Source organism: Cupressus sempervirens, chromosome 8, assembly GCF_028749045.1.
Source record: "Cupressus sempervirens isolate cs-2001-9-10 chromosome 8, ASM2874904v1, whole genome shotgun sequence".
Taxonomy (NCBI): domain Eukaryota; kingdom Viridiplantae; phylum Streptophyta; class Pinopsida; order Cupressales; family Cupressaceae; genus Cupressus; species Cupressus sempervirens.
The window spans coordinates 394,053,760-394,070,020 of NC_143125.1; the positions used below are offsets into that span (position 1 = coordinate 394,053,760).

Here is a 16,261-nt window from a genome sequence, read left to right on the forward strand (position 1 = left end):
TAAGAGAAATAATATCCAACAGAAAGCAACATTTTTGGGTATAAATCATGAAAAGGTTCTTATATTTAGCTTTGGCATTCCTTACATTCTCTTTGCATTGTGTTGATCTAATTTGAGTCCTTCAAAGGGTTATGCTTAAGGGTTCTTCTTTCACTTTCTCTAATGTGACATTGAAAAATTAAGGGGAAATTGATCTTAAACTATATATTGCACAACCATAATTTTATGTTACATTTTGATGCTTCCTTATTTTTATGTTACACTAGCCAATAGAACATCTAGCCTATTAGGACCTTCCTAACTATTAGTTATATATACTATGTGTAGTAGCACTTGGCGTGTTCATGTTTTAGTGAACAAATATTAGACATTGTCTCTGCCTGATCTACAAGTTTGAGAGTATCTTTGTCCTCAATACTAGCATAAGAGATAATTACATTGATCATCTATAATTTCAGCCATTATTTTTCCTATAAAAAATAGTGTATCCTAATTGATGTATTTAACCTCAAATATTGTGTAAGTAAAACCTATACTTCATTTCCATTATTGTGATTATATAAGTGACTATTTGTGCATTATAATTATTTCTAGTTGTCGTGGAAAATAAGGAATTAAGTATTTGATTTCAATGCTTATTTTATTATTTTTCTAGTAAGTGTTGAAGTACATTCCTTTTTATAGAATCAAGTTAGGTTCATCCAATTGGGAATGGGATTTAATTTAATTATTTGGATTTTGTTCGCTTATGTGGTCTTTTATTGAACCTTTTTTTGTTTTGACCAAAAGTTCCATATAATGAAGAATTAGACTTAATTTTTGATAGTTAGTCATTAGTGGAGATTAATTTCTCTAAAATCCTCTTTGGAGCATTTTATTAATTTGCTTGTTAGGTTAGATCTGACATGTAGAATTTTTTGGGTAGTGGCTCATTGGATTCATTTTGTGATTTATCCCCTTTGTATTGACCATCTTTGGCTATTACAAAGCATTTTATTTCTTCTCCCCGTTTCAAAATTTTCACCATGTGTTAAGGTAGGGCTTCTTGGAACTTTAATTTTACTTCATTATTTGAATTGAAGTATATTGTTGTTAATTTGTGGGCTAAGTATTAATATCCCCTCACATTTTCATTCTATTATTTTTCCCAGTTGGACTTGTATGAATTACATTTGAAATTGAATGGGATATGTCAAGTTATTTTGTTAGAATTAATTTACATAAGTCTTGATGTTTTAATAAAGAAATGTTATTGACATTCTTAATAAACTCCTTATTAGTCTATAAAAGATTATCAACATGCTCAAAATTCAATCAAGAAGTCACTCAAAATAACAAATCAATAGAAGTAACTCAAAGCAATTTCTTTCAAATTAAACTAATCATTTAACAACACAAATATTAGAAAGGTTGTAAAAAAAGAAGAGAAAAATGCCCTTCACTTATGCCTTGGTCAATTTTAGTTTTGTTATTATCACAATCACTCAAATGAAAAACCAAAAAAATGGCAACTAAATTAGGTCAACTTCCAACCCAACATCTATATCCTTATTTAGCAAGAGAACCTACTATAGTTGTTATCAGGTTTAGTAGCCTCAAATTTATGCAACATAACGCATTAGAATGATACAATAGATAAAATACAATATTTGTGACAACTTATTTATTAGTAGAAGAAAAATATATTATGAATCATTATCTTTCTTTAAATAATGAAGAGAACCAAAAATTTGTTTGAACATCTTATCTTGGATAACTTAAATCAGACAAGAATGCCATATATTTGAAGAAAAGACCTATCTCAAACTCATTAGTATGATAGAATATCTTCTAATTTGGGATCTTATGTCTTGGTAAAATTAGTGTTATCATCATTTTCAACATCTTGATCTATGAGTGAGATTTATTCATATGCATGCATCTCAATCCCTTTAGCATCAAAATCAGATAACTCATTTTCTTTGCCATCTTCCATATTTTTTCCTCTTAGCTCCCATTTGATGATGAATTGGACTTGTTCTAGATTTATATACTTATGGAATTCTTCTTCTTGGCATCCTAATGGTCATAGATACAATGATAAGGATGTTCATGAAATTCACCTCTTCTAGGACTAGCTTCATTTGGTTCTCCCATGAAGCCTTTCTGATATGAATGCACCATAAGTGCAAACTCATCCAAACTCATGTTGTATCAATTAAAAAATAATAACTACAACTATTTAGCATTGGGATGAATTGTAGGCTTGTTTCTAATGCACTACCTACAATTGCCTTAGATATTTTTAGTGTTTAGAATATTATAGAAAGGCACAAAGTAACTCATACATAAAAAACAATTCTACACCTCCTTTCTTCCAACATTCTCTCCATATTTCCATTATTGTTTGTCACAAATACATCACTTTGATCACAATTAATATAATCAATAGCAACCATATGAGAGTAATATGATGAGAATTGTTATAGCTCCTCCTTGCTTTCAAGAGTATCTTTTGTGTAGAAGCTTGGAACTAGAGATTTCAAAGGTTCCAATGTCTCTTCTCCTTCATACACTTCACAAAATGCCACATAAAGGTGTACATCACTCCCAAAATCCAATGTTGTTGGAATTAACCCTACTTCTTGAGGAGTGAGAGGGCATTTCCCATGTCTACATTCTTTTTCTAGACAAATTACCTATAACAAGAAGTAAATAATGTTGATTAGTGGTTTTAATTTAATGCACTATGCATACTAAAAATGGATCGTAAGAAAGTTTTAAATTTGATCTAAACAAAAAATTTTGAATTCAAAGCCTTAAATGCAAGGTTTTCCAAATTTTAGATATGGCATCCAACTCTATCCTTTTAGTGCCTCCTCCACCATAGTAGCATCCAGAAAATGCAAGCATGGCAGGTTCAAACCTATTAAATATGTAGTTCTTAAAATCATAATCCTCTTAAAAATGTAGAAAAAATATTATTTTAGTTACAAAAAAAAAATCATTTAATCTTTGATACTTCAATTCAAGGAATAAACTACCTTGGCCCCAAAATAAATGGAATAACATTTAGATATTTAAATCCTTAAAGAACATTCAAATAACCTTAAGTGAAGAGAAAAGAAATGTTTTCTCCTCCACATTTTGTCAATCAATTCCTGGTCTATTTCTAAAATAGACATGGTAAATTGCAACATGTGATAATTCACTTTACAACATAACTTCTAAAATTTAGTGTCTAGTTTATTTCCATCAACAACACAAAGACTTAGGTTGATTTACTTTTGAGAAAATGAAAAGTAAAACCTTAAAGTGAATTTTAAAAAAACTACCATAATACACACATAGAAGTAAACAATAATAAACTAGAACATAATTGTTATTTCATAAATGCATAAATGACCCACCTTGTTACCTTTAGACCTAATATTTGAATAGTTTCCTACCTTACCATATGACACGTATGCATCATTACTGTCTCATATATCCTATTATACTAACAAGTAAAATGGGACATAGAACTCAAGTTTAGAAGAATGTCTCTTAATGGTAAAATCAAAGAATAAAAAACAAGAAGTTTGAAATTAAGCTTGGGTAACAATATTGCAAGTGCATCGAACAAGATTAGTAGGCTATGTTGTAATTTGGTGGTGAAATTTTAGTAGGCTTAGTAGTGATCTAAGATGAAGTGTTTCTAACAAAAACTAACAATATCAAAACATAGGCAGCGATCTTTGAGACCCTATAACAAATGACCAAAAAGGGTTCTTTGGATGATATTACAAAGCTTATGGTGAAGGTTTCTTTGATAATCTCAGAGTAACAAAGTGAAAAAATAATGAGTTAAATTGAAAGAGGTTAGAAAATATTTAATTGCACATGACTCTCAATAAGATGGGACCCCTATTTCCTAGGTCTTAATCTTTTCAAACTCACTTTTATCCTAGGTCTTCATCTTAGCAAGGATGAAGAGGACACCAATTTCCTAGGAGATTTCTCATTTCTGCCAAAATGTGTATATGAAGAAGGAGAAAGATTCTCTAAGAAAAGAATATGAAAGATTGATTCAATACAAAGAAAAGTACCTCTAACTCCATGGTGAAAATCCCATCAATGGCTATATGCATTTTCCTAGTTTTTGTACTCTGAATTGATACAATCACGCTAACTAAAAGTTCCCAATATACCAATGAAAATATCTATGAGGAAATTGGAGAGAAAGAATTTATCTTTAAGATTCCTCATAGTAGAATGCTTGATGGTAATGAGTATAATTGATACAAGACTTTAGGGGGTGGAATAAGAATCACAGTACTTACTTTGCATTTTGAACATAGTGTAGACCCAGTTAAACTTCAACAGGTGGTTTATGTTGTGTAGGAAAGCTATCCTCAATTGAGGTCTTGGTTGGTGTGTATGAATGGAAATCCTCCATTTCTTTGTGTCCAGACCAATATCTACAAGTCAAATTTATGGTGTTAGTTGAAACAAGTGATATTCTCTCTCATATTTCATGTCCAACAAGTGACAACTCTAGTATTGATGAAATTAGTATTGATAGTGATGGTAATGAATTAGATAAAAAATATTAGAAGCAAATGCATTTGGTGGAGCATGAATTGAATATAAATCCATAGTTGGAGAGTTTTGATTTTCAACAACCAAAGGATATGCTCATTGCTAAGATTTATCATCTTCCCCAAGGCATTTCTTCCTTGTTTATAATTAGGATCCATACTTCTATTTGTGATACAAATTTTGCAACTACAATTCTAAAAGAGATGTTACACTTATTTTATGAGAAAAAATTTGGGCACCCACCTCTCCATATAGCAGCCACTTCACAAAAAAAAGATTGGCTTTAATGAAGAAGATTTGAATTTTATGGCTATAGAAGTGGGGATTTTTTTAGTGGCTATTATTCGCCAATTGGCTAATATGTCCCGATTGGGCTATAGAAATTGGCTAAAAAAAATATCATATACTTGTTGACCGGTTCGCCCAAATTTTATAAAATACTCATATAGTGGTCAGAACGTTTGCCACTATTATTACGTAATTTCAGTTTGGTAGTCAGGTTCTTTGCCCATATTTCTCTTTAATGTTTACTCTTATTCACCACAGAATTAATTGAGTGTCTCTTTTGACGATCATCATTCGCCAAATTCCCATTTTCCTATGTGAATTTTATTTTTTATGAGTAACATTGTACTCCACAGACAACTTACCTTGATACGTGTCAATATTTCAGTGACTACCTCAACAATTCTTCTTCCTTTAAGAAATGTTGGCCAAAATTAAACCTTAGCCATTGATCTTGGATCATCAGACGGTCTGAGTTCTCAAATAATACATTTAACATAATTACATTTCAAAACATAATTTGCCATCAATATTAATAATTTTATTAAAAACAAAAATTATCATTGCCATTATTTTATAAAAATTGTCTACACTATTAAAAAATTTGCCACCAAATATCCATCGATTGATGCATAATTCACCAACACTATTAATTTTTTTTCACCCAAATGACATGTGATTTGCCACCATTTTATAAATTTTGGGAGGGGGGGTTCCTTAAAGTTATCCCTGTATAGAAGATGTGATTCCCAAAGGAAGGTTGATAAGCCCTTCTAGGCTTGTGGGATTACTTGTTAGGATACTCTTTGGAATCCAAGAGGAATTCATATTTGTCATTTGAGGATCCTTAATCTCATCTTCATTCTTAGATTATTCATTTATGCTTGATATTAGAGGGGATAAGTCATCTTCAAAATGCTTTAGAGATAGAAAAAATGGTAATGTCTATTATCTTGAGCTCTAGTAGTAGAAGCACTGAAAGAAACTTTTATTCTAAAGGATCTTTGTCATTAGTCAAAAACCTATGCAGTCACCACTCTAGTTGATTGTGGAATCTTTTTAGAGAAAAATTTGTATATAAATATGGTAAGATTCTACCATTTATCTATTGTAAACATCTAATACATAAATGAAGTAGTTAACTATTGGGAGCTAGATAGAAGATGCTCAAATGCACTCAAAAGTGCAATGGGAAACAGAAAGCATTTTATAGATATAAGTGATGTAAACTACCCTATGTGCCAGCCAAAAAAATATCCATCTTTAACACCTTCATTGATTTAGGAGCATCCTAGGTTGCATTTCTATCTTGCATGTTTTCAATTTTTATTCTAATACAAAAATTGGGTTCTGCTGAAACTGTGGTTTTATGATTTCTAGGTGCATGTTGTAGACCATGTAACTAATTTTGCAAAATGAATGAAGATATTAAAACTTCAAGAATTCAAGAGGGCCTAGATTAATATCAATTTTATATAGTAAAATTCCTAACTCCTTATATTTTGGGAGATATAGAAATTCTCCTAGAACATCAATTTCTAGCAATTCTATTCAACAATTTCTTGTGCCTAACTTTCATAATAGATGCACACTTTTTCTTAATGAATCAGACCTTGTGCATTGAATTTGTTTTAGAGGGCCTAGATATCTACCCAAATTTCAAAGTGTGAGTCCTAACTCAATTGGAGCAAGGAGATATCACAACTTTTCTCAAACATTGATTTCAAGACAATTAATTGCTAATGCAAGCCAACTTGTGTATTTAATTTTGGTTTATTTTCATTTAATATTTGTTGAGAGCCAACTTGTGGCTTCTCCATGTTCTAGAATGATATATAAGCCATTTTTGCTAGTATAAATAAATTTTGTAGGCTTAGAACTAATAAAATTACGAAGTTGGATAAAGGATTGCAAAGTAGAACAGGAAACTGCGAATTTGTTGTTGGATCTTTGAATGTGAATGTATTTGTATTTGGCCATAACCTAGAAGGCCTTATAGTTGGGCATGTATGAAGATATTTTGATGAATCAATAAAGTAATTGTACTCTTCTTCCTCCTTTGGTTTTTGTTTTTTTTGTTTGCTTCCGTTAGGTTAACCTTGCAGGGTGGTTCAGAGAGTTGGGTGTGCCATTGGCCTTAGTTTTCCTTGTCCTTCCTTGCATCAAGTAGTATTAGAGCTTAAGGTTCATCCTTGTGGAGATTGGATCATGTAGAACTCTGATTTAGATTTGGTTTTAGGATGGCAGATCTACGGATTTGACCTGTAACTTGCAAAGGGTTACTATCTTTTAGGAACCTAATTTGTAAAGATGGATCATGGTAGAAGAAATGTTGATTATGCTATATTAGATTAGTTGAGACAAATTGTAGCCATAGTAGATGTTGTAGAGATAGCTTAGAGGAGAGGAGCACATCTTGATGATGTAAGTGATGATGAAGTAGCAACACCAAACCATAATCCAGAACTTTCAGAAGATTGAGATGAGGAAATATTGTTGTGAGTGTTTTCTAGGTAACATTCAAAGCCTATTGTAGAAATTGTTCCTTATGATGGAAAGTTGGATACCAATGTTGTGTTATATTGTATCTTAGATATGGAGAAGTTATTTGAGTCTGAAAGGACTCCTAATAATAGAAAAGTGAAGATTGTAGTTACTAGGATGAAAGGTAATACTTCACTATGGTGGGAGCACTTGCAAACTGATAGACAAAGGAGAGGAAAGAAGAAGATCAAAACTTGGTCAAAGATGGTGAACAAGGTAAAGACAAAATTCCTTCCTACTAATTACGAAGTTAGCTTGTTGAGAAAGATGCAAAATTTGAAACAAAAGGACATGACTATGAAAGAGTATACCAAGGAATTCTATAGATTAGAAATCAGATTTGGACATGTGGATGATGATGTTGAGAAAATTGCAAGGAACATAAATGGATTGAGATCTAGAAATCAAGATGAAATAAGTTTTGTGAAGTTGGAAAGTGTTGAAGAAGCATATCAATATGCCTTGAAAGCTGAGGAGATCTTAGCAAAGAAGCATGAACAAAGACAAAGAGGTAGAGATGGTAGATTCTAGAGAGGTAGAGGCAGATCCTATGGAGAAAGTAGAAGATCTAACAATTTTGTGTAGGTAAAAGGCAAATCTAAATGGAAGAAGGATGATAGGGACAAGACTGTAAGGACCCTCCTCATATCTACTTATCAAATATGAACCCTCTATTAAAATAAAAAATAAAAAAAACCGTTATAGGAGATTGGAAATAGATATGAAGTAATGCTTATATTGTGAATGTCCTAATGAAATTTAGAGTAGTTGATATATCCATGTTTTAATACTTAGTGATTCAAGAACTATTACATCACATTGATTGTTTAAAACATTAATTGTTATTAACATTGATGTGAGGTATTTTCACCTGATAATGAGGTTGTCGATTTTGGTACCTCGATGATTAAGTTGTATGCATTCAGATAGTTCATTTTTCCTTATTAATGATGTTTATGTTGTTTAATTACATGCATGCCTAATGATGATTATTCTAGTATTTTAATTTGAATTAATGAATAAAGTTATGTTGATTATGTAATTTCTAATGATTAAAGGTGTGTAGAAATAAGAAAGGATTTCTTAAATGAAAGATTCATGATTGATTTGTGAGGCCTCACCCTGACCCATCATAGCATAGATGATACATTATTATTTTGATACTCATGACTCGATATGTCAGGGCACTATTTGATGCATTGAACATTATTATGTTATTTTATGATGTGTGATGCTTTACTTTTAGATATTTGATTTCGTCATTTAATGCTTTATGAACATGTATGATGATGAAGAAAATGAATGTAGAACTAACAGTTTGATTATGCAATTTTAATGGTTGAAAAAATGAGTAGAATGAGATAAACAATTGATTATTAAAAAAATGGATGTTTTTAATTTACATGATTTTTTTCTTGATATGTAATTTACATATATGCATTAGATTTCTTGAACTACTGATGTGTATGATGAGTGTGCAGGATAGTTAGTCAGGAAACCTAATGGAAAGATAGAGTTGTACCCTTGCTAATTAGTGCTACTTTGCATTGTCTTTCTTTGAAGGTTGTTAATTGGTCTTACTGTTCTTCTAGCTTTTTTTTGGTGCCTATTAAGTCTTTAAGGCCTAAAAACATTAAATTTAAGTACCCTAGGGGTAAGGGTATCGGTTGGGAGTACTTTCCACCCCCTTAGCCTCTTTGGTTGACTTTTAGGGTCACTCAAAAACCCTACTTTTGGTTGATTGCGAAAATTGATGGTCTTCTTCATGAGTTGGTGACTCAAACTCCACTTTGGGGTTTACCTAAAGTCTAGTTGATTTAGGATCATATTTAGATGTATTTTGGAGAAGTTTTGGTGTTGTTACCCAATCTCTAGTTTTAGAGAGAAGTTTGAAAATTGAAGGAAGGAAAAGCTCTTCTCAAGTTGTCATTTTACCATAACTTTTTGTGAAGGTAGGAATTCTTCACTCTTTTGATCATGTTTTTCATATTTTTGATGTTTGATTTCATGCATAAGGCATTGTGTTGTTCTTTGTATTGCTCGTATGTGTGTTGAGGTTGTTTGGGAGGGATCTTAACTTGTTCTTGGATGTCATTCCTATGCTTTGCTTTGAATTTTTGAGGAGATTTCATGGGGTTGTTTTGACATTACTCACCCTTGGATAGGGAAGAAGTGGCCATGTACGAGGGAAGGGCCTTAGTTGGACCTCAATAGTGTAGATTCTCCACTCATGGTGAGAAGAGGGAAAGAGGGTAGGATGTTATGGGCCCCTACTTGTCATCACATACCATGTTTGAAAATTTGAATTCTTGAAGAAGTGAAGGAATGAAAATTTTTGTTGTATTGGCCTCGAAAGGGCATTTGTAGAAGAACAGAAGTTCTTGAGTTTAGCCCCGAAAGGGCTATGTTATGGTATGGTGATTGATGTCTCCTATTGGGAAAATCCACCTCCCCCCTAGTCTGGTTCAATGATTGGACCTATTATGCAAAACCGGGATGGGGATGCATGCTTGAATTATTCTTCATGTTGTGTTGTTTTACCTCCGAGTCAGTTCTCATCTTCTCCATGTTTCCCTTGATGCATTGAAGGTATTGGAAGGAATATCTTGTGAATGGCCTAGAAGAGAATTCATTTGAATTGTAACATTATACAAAATGTATTTAAATTTTGATGTATTGGCAAGGACGTCAGGTTTTCCTACTGGTTCTTTCTCGATGGAGCCTTGAACCAGGTTGATTAATAGAAGAGAAGAAAATTGAGAAACCTTCTTGTATTGTATCTTATGTTATTTCAGTCCTTGCATATGTGCATTGACGAGTGGATAAAATGGTGTTCATCAATTATGTAATTTTCAAGTTCAAATATGTCATGGGAGGAAGTATGTTATGTTAGAACTACAATCCATATTGTGTTATTGGGAAAACAATTAATCTCACATTGTTTTCAAACAAAATTATTTAATCCTTTTTGCTTAACTAAATATTTGGTGAATTCAATTTGAAAGGAAGATGATATAAATCTCCTTGTCATGAAAACCTATAAGGCACAAGAGTATGCCCCTTGAAGTATTATGAAAGTTAGAGAAATTGCACACTTAGGGAAATATATATATATATATATATATATATATATATATATATATATATATATATATATATATATATATATATATATATATATATATATATATATATATATATATATATATATATATATATATATATATATATATATATATATATATATATATATATATATATATATATAGTACACTCGAAAGTGTCCCACTCTAAACCCTTCTATCCAAACGATTCCATGAGTTTGGAATGCTTGGATGCCGGCTTAGAGCTCCCTATCCACGGAGTGCAAGAGAGTATATTTCAGGAATAAAAAGGCTCTCAGATGAGCCTTAGAGATACTCTTCTTGCTAGTAAACCATGCAATGGGAGGTTCCAAAGACAAGATGCAAGAATGCAAATGTCTCAAGGAGTTCCTCAAGAATGCAATGCAAATGAAAATTAAGCTAGAATGAGATGCAAAGTAGAGCTATGCTAAAACATGTATGAGAGTGTTACAATACCATTATTAAGCTATGTGAGATTAAGCTACATGTGAAAATGAAAGCTAAGCTAAGCTAGAATGCCATGAATGAGAGAATGTAGACAAGAAAGAGAAGTTCTCCACAAAGCTCCAAAGAAACCTGTTAGAAAACCTGCAGCATAACAATATTCAAATGAGGATTGATTGAGGGGGAAAGCTCTCTCCCTTTTAAAGATGTATGGACGGTAGAGATCAAGATGAAGATGGTGGATGATCAATGGTTGAATTCAAAAAGAGGAGTGATCCATGTGCACACACAAGTCAACCAATAGAATATAAGTTGACTTGTCATATAAGACAAAATTCACAAAGCCTTTTCTTTTAATTGCAAAATAGAAAAAGGACTTTATGTGTGCACTTTAAGTGGGTTAGAAGAATGGGGTCTTTTATTTAATTAAAAGGGGACATGTTATTTTAATCAAATAATGAACTTAGGATAGCATAGTCAAACTATAGGTTATAATCAGATAAATTAATTATTAGCAATTTGGTCTGGATAAATGATTAAATTAATTTAGCCAAAATGTTGAAAAGGGGGTTAATAGTCTAGATGACCATTTTTAGGTGATTATATATATATATATATATATATATATATATATACTCTTGTAGGAGCTAAAAAGCTCTTTGGATTTTATATGGAAAAAGTATTTATTCCCATATTGTGACAGAGAATATTCTTTGTGAGCTCTTATTATAAATTTTAAATTTTAAACTATATATATATATATATATATATGTATATATATGTATATGTATATGTATATATATGTATATATATATATATATATATATATATCTATATATATGTATGTATATATATGTATATATATGTATATATATGTATATATATGTATATGTATATGTATATATATGTATATATATATGTATGTATATATATATATGTATATATATATATATGTGTGTGTATATATACATACATACATACATACATACATACATACATACATACATACATATATATATATATATATATATATATATATATATATATATATATATATATATATATATATATATATATATATATATATAAGTTCTAAGTCAATCCTATCCTACCCCTCTTAAATCTAAAATGACCTACTAAGCTTTATATACTCATTATACCTACTTGACCCCTAATACTGTCATGCCCAAAATATATGGACAAAACACACAACAAATTTTTTTTTATTAAATAAGATATTAAGGTCGTAAAAGATTTTAGATGCAGGTTCCCAACGATATAAAGAAGTTACAACTTAGTTTGAACATTTTGTTAATGGGGTTATTAGGGTGAACTAAAAATTTCTTAGTAAGTCAATTAATTAAATCAACAACTAATCCATTTAAACAAAGTCCTAATCCATCAATTTACTTCAATAATTTCTTAAAATATTACCCCCTAAGGATTACGATAGATAGGACTCCACGTTTTATTCATTACATCAAAATGACCTACCGACAAAAGGGACATTTAACTCTTAATTAAATGTCTTGTCTAGCATCAATAGAATTATGATCTAAATACCACTAATCTTATAATGGACCAATTAACTAGTTCCTTCCATTTACTTGATAACTTAAATGTCGCTACAATTTTAAACATTTAACACTAAGAGAATTTGTTACATTAGAAGATTAATTTAAAATCCAACTAGTCCACGCATGCTAACTATATTTTTTTTGTTTTAATTAAAAGAAACTTTACTTCCCAAGTTAAACTAACTTCTAAAACTTCCCTAACATACTTATAACATTCTAATTTACCAATCTATCAATTTCAAATAAAATTGGAGACTAGATTTATTTCAATTAAATCTATAAGTGAAACTAAACTTTGTTTAACACTATTATAAATCTAAATCCATATTGTTAATGCCAATATAAAGTTTGATCTAACTAATCTTACAATCTATGATGTAATGTACTAATAATATGATAAATCTAAAACTAACTTAAATCAAATCTACAGAAAATAAACTAAACTATATTGAATATGAACCAACCATCACATAAACTTAAAACCAATCTAAACTTTATTAACATTAACTAACTATATTAATTCATGATTAAAATGTACATATTAAAATTCTGCACATCCTTTCTTTTTTTTAAAACTAAATTTTAAATGAAAAAACAAACTAAACTAACATAAAGGTAACTAACATTCTAATTAAAACATTTTTTTCTAAAACTAACCTAACATCTAAACTTACTAAACTCATACTAAACTAACAACCATAAAACAAAACTAACATACTATCTAAAAAACATAGTTACCTACGCTAACTTCCCACTAACCCCATCCTACATGGTGCCTACCCACCCTAAGACTTGTACCTTGCACGCTGCCCTATGCACTGACTAGCGCACTATGGGTAGGTGCACCCCCACCTAAAGCTACGCAAGGAGTTTCCAAGGAGGCGAACAAAGGTTAAATGAGAGTTTACATTCAAATCAACAACCACCTGCGCCTTCATTCACGTGATTCCCTAGTGCCTAAGGCCAAGGAGGGAGTACAGGGTGATGTCACTCCCCCCCCCCCCCCCCATTTGTATTGAATATGTTTAATGATCAAGTCTGCCCTTGCATATGGGTGCTTCCCAACATTCCCACGCAACCCCACACACCATCATTCGCCGATTAAGGGCAGATGGAGGATAAGACTTCCAAACCTATTACAAGCAACTACCACCATAATTAAATCCGCACCCCACGTCAATTTCTATGTGAAGGAGATGGCAAGTATAGACACTGTCAGGTCGATTAGGGTACGTGTCACTTATGAAAACCCTTACCCTATTTGCATCTTGCCTAGGAGAGTGGAAGGATCGGGTTATGCATTTAAGAGCATAAGCTTAGGGTGTAGAGCAAGGCAGTGGTAAAGAGTTGAGATATAAAGTTTAGTTGGTAGGATTTCATTTGAAATCTTAGGAATAAGGAAAATATAGATATTTAAATATAGACATTCATTTAACTCTACTCCTACTACAGTTTATAATTATGTTATAAATGCTAAGGAAAATGTTACAGATACTTGAGGGAATCTTTGTAGCATATACTCTGTTGTAAACAAATCAATTACCCTCCTCTTCATACAAATTCCAGAGAGCTTTTTGCTCTTGGAAGTGCTTATTTTTATTTTTTAATTTCTTCTCAAACTTGCATCCCCTTTTTTTTTTTTAATGCATTTCAATACAAGGGTATATATATATTTTTTGTAAATTTATGTTTTTCAATTTATCTTGAGCACGGGTGTATGCCTTCCTATTAAATTTGGATCTATTATTTGCATAATTTAACAAGATGATTGCACAATTGTTTTATCAACAATGAGAGATTTATTAGATTTCCTAATACAACTGATATTTGGTTCTAAACTCAACATGATGAATAACTTGCTTAACATGAATAAGCTTGAACATTTCATAATTAAAGACATAATCTACTGAGCTACTTTCCCACATACATATGCAAAATTTGAAATCACATAAGAATAATACAAGGAGGTTTTCATAATCTTTTTCTTTCTCTGTTATTTCAAGGCTCCATCGGGAAAGAACCAATGAGAAAACCTGATGTCTTTGCCAATACATCAAAATTCAAATACAATTTACATAATATTACAATTCAATTGAATTTTCTTCAAGGGCTTTCGCAAGAGAACTTTTTCAATGTCTTCATTGCATCAAAGAAACCATGGGAGAGACAAGAACCAACGTGGAGGTAAAACAACACAATAAGATGAACAATTCAAGTATGCATTCCCAACCCGATTTTGCACAATAGGTTCAACAATGAACCAAAATAGGGGGGAGGTGGATTTTCTCAATAGGAGATGTCAATCACCATACCATAACATAGCCCTTTCGAGGCTAAAACTTCAAGAACTTCCATTCTTTTACAAGGCCCTTTCGAGGCTATTTCCACAAGGATTTTCATTCCTTTCCAAGAATTCTCATTAACAAACAAGGTATGGGATGACAAGTAGGGGCCCATACACCCTACCATTTTTCCCTTCTCTCACCATGAGAGAAGACTCTACACTATTGAGGTCCAACTAAGGCCCTTCCCCCAAACATGGCCACTTCTTCCCTATCAAAGGGTGAGTGATGCCAAAACAATCCCCATGAAATCCCCTCAAAACACAAAACATCAAATAAAGCATGAGAATGGCCTCAAAAGAAAGACAAGTTAAGATCCCTCCCAATCAAACCCAACACACAAGCAAGAAATGCAAGACTACACAATGCCTTATGCATAATTCAAGCAAGGTTCAAGCATGAACACATGAAGAAACAATTCAAAGAAGTGAAGAAATCCTACCTTCACCAAAAGAGTTATGGAAAAATGGTGGTTTGAGAAGAGCTTTTCCCTTTTCTTCCTTCAATCTTCAAACTTTCTCCAAAACTAGAGATTGGGTAACAACCCCAAAACTAGTCCAAAATGCCTCTAAGTATGATCCTTAACTCAACTAGACTTCAAGAAAACTCAAGATGGAGTTTGAGTCCAACTCAAGTAGATGACAATCCATTTTCGCAATCAACTAAAAGTAGGGTTTTTGAGTGGCCCTAAAAGTCAAACAAGGAGGCTAAGGGGGTGGAAAGTACTCCCCACCCATACCCTTACCCCTAGGGCACTTAAATTTGATGTTTTTAAGCCTTAAAGACATAATAGGAACAATTAAAAGCTAGGAGAATAATAAAATCAAATAACAACCTTTTAAAGATAGACAATGCAAAGATAGCACAAAATAGACAAGGGGTTCATCTTTGGCTCTCCATTGGATTTCCCAGCTAAACTTCTTACACACTCATTACACCCATTAGTAGGTTCAAGAAATCACATGCATTATGAAATTTACATATCAGAAAAATCATATAAATTAAAACATCCATTTATCTAATAATCAATTGTTTATCTAATACTGTTCATATTTTTTACTGTTAAAACTGCATAATCCAAAGTGTTAGTTTTGCATTCATTTACTTCATCATCGTACATGTTCATAAAGCATTAAACGATGAACACAAATATCTAAAAGTAAAGCATCACACATCATAAATAGCATAATAATGTTCAGTGCATCAAATAATGTTCTGACATATCGAGTCATGAGTATCAAAATAATAATGTATCATCGATGCTAGGATGGGTCGGGGCGAGGCCTCACAAATACTTTCTATCAAATCCATCTCTCTTCAAGTACTCTCCCTACCAAGCACCAGATCTTCTTTGGGTCGGATTAGTGTCCTTTTAATAAAAAGA

The 16,261-nt window shown here is 31.7% G+C and overlaps 1 pseudogene; it reads right to left on the reverse strand.

The window, feature by feature from the left end:
• Window positions 1–1,810: 1,810 nt before the first annotated feature.
• LOC149542944 (O-fucosyltransferase 16-like) lies at window positions 1,811–13,473 on the reverse strand (annotated as a pseudogene).
• Between the last annotated feature and the right edge of the window lie 2,788 nt (window positions 13,474–16,261).